This window comes from Pipistrellus hanaki, assembly GCF_964339955.1.
Source record: "Pipistrellus hanaki genome assembly, chromosome: 18".
NCBI classification, from domain to species: Eukaryota; Metazoa; Chordata; class Mammalia; order Chiroptera; family Vespertilionidae; genus Pipistrellus; species Pipistrellus hanaki.
In genome coordinates, this window is record NC_140520.1 from 39,587,299 (window position 1) to 39,595,012 (window position 7,714).

Here is a 7,714-nt window from a genome sequence, read left to right on the forward strand (position 1 = left end):
AATCAGCTGACAGTCATATGGGTACTCCTTTGTAGGTAATTAACTGTTTTTCTCTTGCTGCTTGTAAGATTCTCTCTTTGTCTTTTGCCCTTGGCATTTTAGTTATGATGTGTCTTGGTGTGGTCCTCTTCGAATTCCTCTTGTTTGGGGTTCTGTGTGCTTCCTGAACTTGTAAGTCTATTTTTTTCACAAGGTAGGAAAAGTTTTCTGTCATTATTTCTTCCAATAGGCCTTCAATATCCTGCTCTTTCTCTTCTTCTGGCACCAAAAAATCCTGATGTTGGTATGCTTAAAGGCCCCAGAGGCTCCTTACACTATCCTCACACTTTTGGATTCTTCTTTCTTTCTGCCTCTCTGGTTGTCTTTTGCTTCCTCATATTCCAGGTCTTTGGTTCGACTCTTGGAGTATGTTGATCTACAGTTGAGTTTCTGTATATTCTTTATTTCAGACAGTGTATGCTTATTTTCTGACTGGTACTTTTCCATTTTTCTTTTTCTTTTTTGGCACTCTCATTAAGGTTCTTGAAGGTCTCTTCAAGTTTCTCAGCAGTTTTTAGAAGATTCTTGAGTAACCTTATAAATGTAGTTCTGAACTCTGTGTCATCCAATAGTTTACCTTCCTCCATCTCTCCCATTCTTGACATACTTCTGTGTCTGCATTTTGGCTGCCTCCCTCTATTGATGGAGTGGCTTTGTGTGGTAGATGACCTATAGGAGCCAGTAGCTCAGCTTCCCCAATCACCTTAGGTGGTCACTTTTGGTTCACCCTTTTGTGGGCTGAGTGCAAAGTCTTTGTGTAGTTAAACCTTGATTGCTGTGGTACACTGGGGGGAATTGACCTCCAGGCCAATTGGCTCCAAGGACCCACTGTGTCTATAATGGGAGAACTACTGGAGACAAGCTTATGGTGCAGGCCTTGTTTCAGTGGGGCTTTGGTGCTCACTGAGCCTGTCTCCCGAATGTATCACTTATGGATGTGAGGTGCTGAAATCTGGTGTCTCACACTGACCACCAGGTACACTGGCTTCTGGATCTCCAGTGGGGTTCAGTTCAGCTACTATCTGAGGCTACCCTTTAGGAGCTACAGCGAGAACCACAGTCCTCTCCTCCCTGCTTGGAGCTTGGAGGCTTTGGAGCTGTCTGCACCAGGTGGCATGTTTGCTAGGTTAAACTGCAATAGAGAAGCCTATTCATATGCAAAAGCCGCTGCTGGGAGCAAGGGTGTGTTTGTAGATTGTGCGAGGTGGAGTCTCAGGGCGTCACTAGGCTCGGCCTGGCAAACAGCAATGGCTGCCAGTCAGCCGTCTCTGCCTCTCCGACAATGTCCCCTTGTCTCGTGCCCCGGCACAGCAAACTATTATTCTTGCGTGCAGCTTGACAAGAAAGCCCCCCTAACTTTCCAACCTGATGGCAGACAATCCAGCTTCTCCCCAGAAACTGGATTTCAGAGAGTCTGGGAGCTTGTCTCTCTTCGAGTTGAAGAAAGCAATGCCCGCTGCCAGCCTGTATTATGCACGCACCCCCGTACCCAGTTTTTCAGCGCTTGCGCCCTGAATGCTCTTTTCTCTTTCAGTCTAGTTGTAGAACTTCCACTCAGCCAGCTTGCCCATGGTTCTGGTGATAGACGTTTTGTCTTTTAGTTGTAGTTTTGAAACTGTTGTGCACGGCAGCAGTTTAGGTGTTTACCTATGCCGCCATCTTGGATCTCCTCTGTGTTGTTGTTTTTACATACCTGTTACTATCACAAGGGGGCAGTATTCACATCAACCACAGCTGAATATAAAAATTCCGATCAGTATCCAGATTAAGTTTCCATGGTACAGATTTTTCCCCCCCAGTAGTTCCTGATTTTACATTTGCCCAGTAATTATAATTCATAAAGTGTCATTTTACCTCCAATACTGCTGCTTTCAACACAGTAGCTGATTTTAACAGAATAGCTGCTTTCAACACATGAGCTGCTTTCTACATGTGTGTTATTGGTCGGTATAAGTATATTATGGCACCAGCACTGTCACATACACCTGTATTTGTACGGGGTGTATGTGATGGGGTTGGCGAGATATCATCACACCAGGTACTCATATGTGGGCATATCTGCATGTGGGCGGACCCGCCTGGAGATGGATAGAGAAGCAGTGTCTTGGTTCCTAAGACCATTGGAATTATGTTTTCCGATGGTCTTAGGCAACCCCTGTGAAAGGGTCGTTTGACCCCCAAAGGAGGTTGAGAACCACTGATCTAGACCCTAATGGTCCCAGCCAGAATGTTTTTCAGGTGGTACCCATTTTATTAGGAGCAATGCCTTTGGGCAGGGAAGTTTAATTACATGTAAAATGCAATCAGTGGGCTGGAACGAGGCTAGTCACCCAGCGGGCTCTGCTGCTGATGTGGTCAGCACCTGCCCCTGCCCGGGGGCCTGGAGACAGTCACTGTCCCTCCCTCAGCTAAGGTTTCCCTACACCGTGGTGTGAAGCTGCTCAGCGGGCTGGCTGTGGATGGGACAGAACCAGGAAAAGGCCTTTGAACTTTGGCAGCAGAGGGTTCAATGCGGTTCTCAGATTCTATTCATGTCCTGAGATCAGCTCTCTAACCTCTGCATGTACTTTCACCTTCCCAGCAGTGCTGTGGGCATGAGCTGGGTGAAGTCTCTGTGCGGAGCGTGCACATGGGGCCCATCTAGGAAACGATGCCGCCTTGTTGAAGCCAAATGTGAAGAACACAATTAAAGAGAGACTTGCGGCTTGGAATTCTGGCTACACTGGGATAGGCTGTGTGAATCAGGCAGGTGAAACAGCCTCCGAGACGGGCCACCCCACGTTAACAGACACAGCCTGCACGTTAGCCATCCGCCCCGCACTGGGCTCTCACCCTCCAGTAACAACCCATCTAGTCACACACTATAAGCTGTAAGCAGAACGAGGGCTTGTTTGTCCCAAACAAAAATCCCACCCAAGTCTTCCTGTGGGCTTGAGGTGAAGCTGCACAGAAGGGAACGCCAACCCGGAATAACTTCTTAGGAGACCAGGCGGGGGCTGAGCACTTAACTTTTTGCCACAACAGCAAAGGGCAAAGAAAAACCGTTTCTATTTAATCACTTCTCAACAGGTGTGCATCCAGGACAACACAGGAATAACAGGGAGACAAAAGCCTTCAGGCTTGTTTGAGTCCACGCTTGTAGCTGGTGGCTTTCCCTTTCGTGCAAGTAGAAGTGAGTTTCCCGGATGTGCACTCATTAGAAAGAAAAACTGGATTTTCCCAGAAAAACCCTGCTGTTCAGGACAGTCTTCCCACGGAGCAGTCAGGATGCGCTGCAGCAGCACACGGGGTGCGAGGAAAGGCAAGCCGAGGGCCCGGTCCTCGCCCCTGACTCAGCAGCCAGGGGCCAGGAGCCGGGACAGGCCTCTTCCTGCGCTGCCCTGCCGAGCTCAGCCAGACTCTGATGCAAATGCAGCTACTGCTGCGAATGGGGAACCCACGTGCGGAGCTGAGCAGCTTGCGAAAGTCACGTAAGGGATGCGATGAAGTCATATGACCCTTTGACACTCACTTGGCTTAGGTCACGGTCACCTCCACTCCAAGGTCCCCTCTGTCTCTCTCACACACAGGGGGCATCTGACCATCTGTCTTTGACCCCAGTACCACGGCCTTTGTAAGCTGGCAGAGGCCCCGGTGCTCTGAGGAAAGCCATTAACAAGAGGAGGCAGGGGAAGGAAAAGACCCTCGTTCCCTCGCCCTGACACTGTCCCCGGGACACCAAGCAAGGCTGGGAGACCAGGCCGCAGAGCTCCCGGGCCTTGGGGTCAGCCAACCAGCCGACTCCGGCCTTCCTGGACAGGAAGAAGGAAAGGATTGTCACAGGCACGCACAGTGCACGGATCAGTGCGCGGGAGCCGTTCTGAGGAGCAGATTCCTTCCGCCAAGAACACAAAGGGAGGCGTCTGGGCTGGAGCACAGGCCCTGCGCCCCGCACCTACTGCTGGGAAGCCTGGGCCTCAGTGTTAGGGTTCACAGCCCCTCTGGCCCCCGCCCTCCCCGCTCACTGACTCGGAGGAACAGAAGGACCGGTCACACCGGAGTGACAGCCCGGTGAGTGGGGCCGACGCCTGCGCTCGGAGCCCGTCCCTCCTGTGCCGTCGGCAGCGGGTGGCTGCCGGGCCCGGAACGGCTCTCCGCGGCCCCGGCCGTGGACAGGCCACACCTGAGCTCCACCGGACGGCTTTGGCTCACAAGCAGGATGGGAGACAGTGTCTCCACTCCCTCCGCCCTGGGCAGCAGTGTGTGGCCTTCCTAGCACGCGTCCTGTCAGCGGGAGGCCGAGCGGCTCCGGAGGCCCCAGCCACCGGCGGAGCGGGATGGAGGTGAGGCCCTGGGTCCCAGCCCGGGGCAGAGCTGGGAGGGCAGGGCAGGGCCCTTGAAGAAGAGTCTGGTAAATGCTGGAAGCGACTGGAATGCTTGTTTAAAAACCCGATGCCAGGTCTTCCCACAATGACTGACCCGAAGGGAGGAGGAAGCTGGGAATCTCCCTTTACTCAGCAGCCCCGGCTGTTTCTGACCAGGGAGGTTTGGGGAGCACCACCTCCACTTGGGGAGCCACTGAAGCGTCCAGAGGGGACATGTTTCCCTCGGTGGGCAGGGTGAAGCCTGAAGGCAGGGAGACCACTGCGATCCTTTAAGCAGGAGACCAAGATGCTCCCAATACGTCCCTGGCAATGGTGGAGCGCCCGGCACATTGGACACGGGTGTGTGTGTGGGGGGCGGGGGGGGGGCAGGGCGGGATGTCACCGACTACACTTGAGTAGGTGCGTGGTCAGGGGCTGAGGCACCTCCTCAGGTCGCCTCTGTACGCACTGCCCTCCCCACAGGAAGAGGCCACAGCCACCTGCACGGCACCGTCACCCCATCACTGCCCGGTGCCCAGAGGCGCTCGGCCGCCCACTCCTCGTGGGAATGCGGGGGCCGCAGGAGGCCCGTGCTGTCCCTGTGGCGCAGAGAGGTGGCGACAGGAACAGCAGCCGCAGGAAGGGGTCCGACAGCAATGTCAGCGGGTGTGGCCACAGCATCAGACTCCGAAAGAATCCGAGGGCAAGCGGCTTCCCGATTCCCGGGTCCTCTCGCCGTGGAAAGCTGGCTTCACAGCATGCGCCCCACCTGTGCCCTCCTGCCCGGCGGCCCTGGCCACCCCATCCAGCCAGACTGCTGTCCTCTGCAGGCGGGGCCTGGGCATGAGGCAGAGGCGCCTGGAGTGGGACAGGCAGCAGGAAATTTGAGAGTTGTTTTATATCTTTTTATTGATTTCTGAGTGAAGAAGGGAGAGGGACATAGAAACATCCATGATGAGAATCGTTGATCAGCTGCCTCCTGCATGCCCCTTACTGGGAATCAAGCCCACAACCTGAGCATATGCCCTTAACTGGGAATCCAATTTTAACCTCCTGATTCATAGGTGATGCTCAACCACAGAGCCACGCTGGCCAGGCGTGAGATTTTTTCTTTGTTTTTTTTGAATGTTTTTATTGCTTTCAGAGAGGTAGGAAGATAAGAGTTAGAAATACCAATGATGAGAGAGAATCACTGATTGGCCATCCCTGCATGTCCCCCACTGGGATGGAGCCCACAACCTAGGCACATGCCCTGACCAGAATCACACCATGACTTCCTGAATCCAACTTAACCTCCTGATTCATAGGTCAACGCTCAACCACCAAGCCACACTGTGCCACATCAGGTTATTATGGTGCACACAGGCCCAGCTAGAATCAAATCCTTGCCCATGTTGGGCATACAAGTTGGAATGATTGTCACTTAGAACGTAAGAAAGGACATAGAAATATAAGATCACAACACTAACATGATTCTGAAGGGCACAGACTTGTCATTCCTGAGGGAGCAGAAATGATCTCTGCCTTTGGCTAAAACATAAAACAGAGTTTTCCCAGAATTCCACCTCCAAAAGTACAAGGGCTGATAAGGTCTGCAAACATCATAATTACTCTAATGACACAGAATGAGCAATGGGGACTGTCAGCGAGACCTCCACATGCAAACTGGACAGCATTTGACAGGGAATACTCACCAACGGTGGCCCGGAGCGGCCACACCCGCTCTGACGCAGAATCCAGGACGCCTCACGAGTCAGAGGCGGCTTGGGACCCGTCTGGTACCACTCCCAGGCATGTGCTAATAAGCATTACTGGTCACGGAACTTCGGGTAATAAAGTTTATTTTTATCAAAGAACCACCAGGACATCTGTCAATTATGATGGTTCTTTGGATCCTACTTGCCCTTCCTTTTCCTCTTAAAGTCAGACATTCCATAAAAACAATTTCTTCCAGTCCCGGCACTGATGCCTATGCCATTTCGGCACGCCAATCCTCTGCCCTCTCCCCATCCACAGTGACACAAAAAGGGAGGGGAGGGAACATGATGTTTTTGCAAATTTTCACTGAGCATGGAATTTATAGGAAAAGATGTAATTAGAAATGGAAAATTTTAAGAATCTACTATGTCTGCTCATTGTTAGCAAGTGACAGGGGTTCCTTTTCCCAGGCTCACCCTGAAGCAGTGAGAGTGCGCCCCCCCCCCCCCCCCCCCCCAGCTGCCTGGCTGGCACGCAGGCTCCCGGGATCATGCAGCCAGCACTGCTTCCTGAGGAAACCCTGTCTAACCAAGTGCTCACAAGGGCTACATGACCAAAAAGAGCACATTTAAATACTCAATCTAAGCTAGTTTTCCCAAACTGTGTTTTGTGAAACAATAGCACTCTACATTCCACAGATACTTTAAGTACAAGTCCTGCCTGGGCGCTGGGCAGGGCAAGGTCACGGCCATCGAGACCAGTGAGAAGAGCACCTGTGTCTGTGCTGGGACGCTCTGTGTAGGTGCCAACTCCAGGCTGGCAAGGTGGTGACAGGACACTGCGCCCAGGAGAGTCCGACGTCTGCAACTTTCCGCGGCTCAGGAAAAGCTCACGCTGACTGACGTCTGTGTGCGTGAGGCCGCGCTGATGCCAGGTGGAGTCAGGTGCCCTCCCACCCCTCCCGTAAGCGGCTTCCATGCAGGCTTCTCGGAGAAGTCACAGCACCCCGGGAGCAGAATTCCCACCGCCTGCCCTAAAGCCTCTCAGCACCGCAGGCCAGCACACGCCTCCAGTTCCAACTTGTTCGGTCTCTGCTTAACTGAACTTTTACTTTCATTCTTACAGATCAGCCTTTACGGCTCGATCCTTTCTCTCCAAACATCTTCTGCAACATACAGATAAACTACGGTTTGCCTTTCTAAATGACAATAACTACAGATTGGTCTCCCGACTGCCACTGGCACAGGCTGGGCCCCTCAGGCGACCCAACCGGGCCGAGACCTCTGCAAACGGCTCGCTTCCACCTCAAAGGCAGTGAGTGTCCTTTTCGTGAGCTTCACCTTCAGACGGCAAAAACTCCACTTCAGTTTCCTCATCTATCACCGAGCTCTCTTCAAGGTTACAATCTTGCAGCGGTAACCACTGCTTCTGTCTGGTGGGTGTTTTCCAACAGGAGCTCAGCAATGCTGCCACTTTATCACCAATCTCAGCACAGGGGCGCAGAGCCCCGTCCCAGACTCACAGCCCCCTCCAGCCACATTCCCTTCAGCTCCTAGTTAGGCACACCCTTCCACGACCACTGTCCTGTGAACCGATCCGAGCGGTATTGCTATTTCACATGTAAATGAAGATAC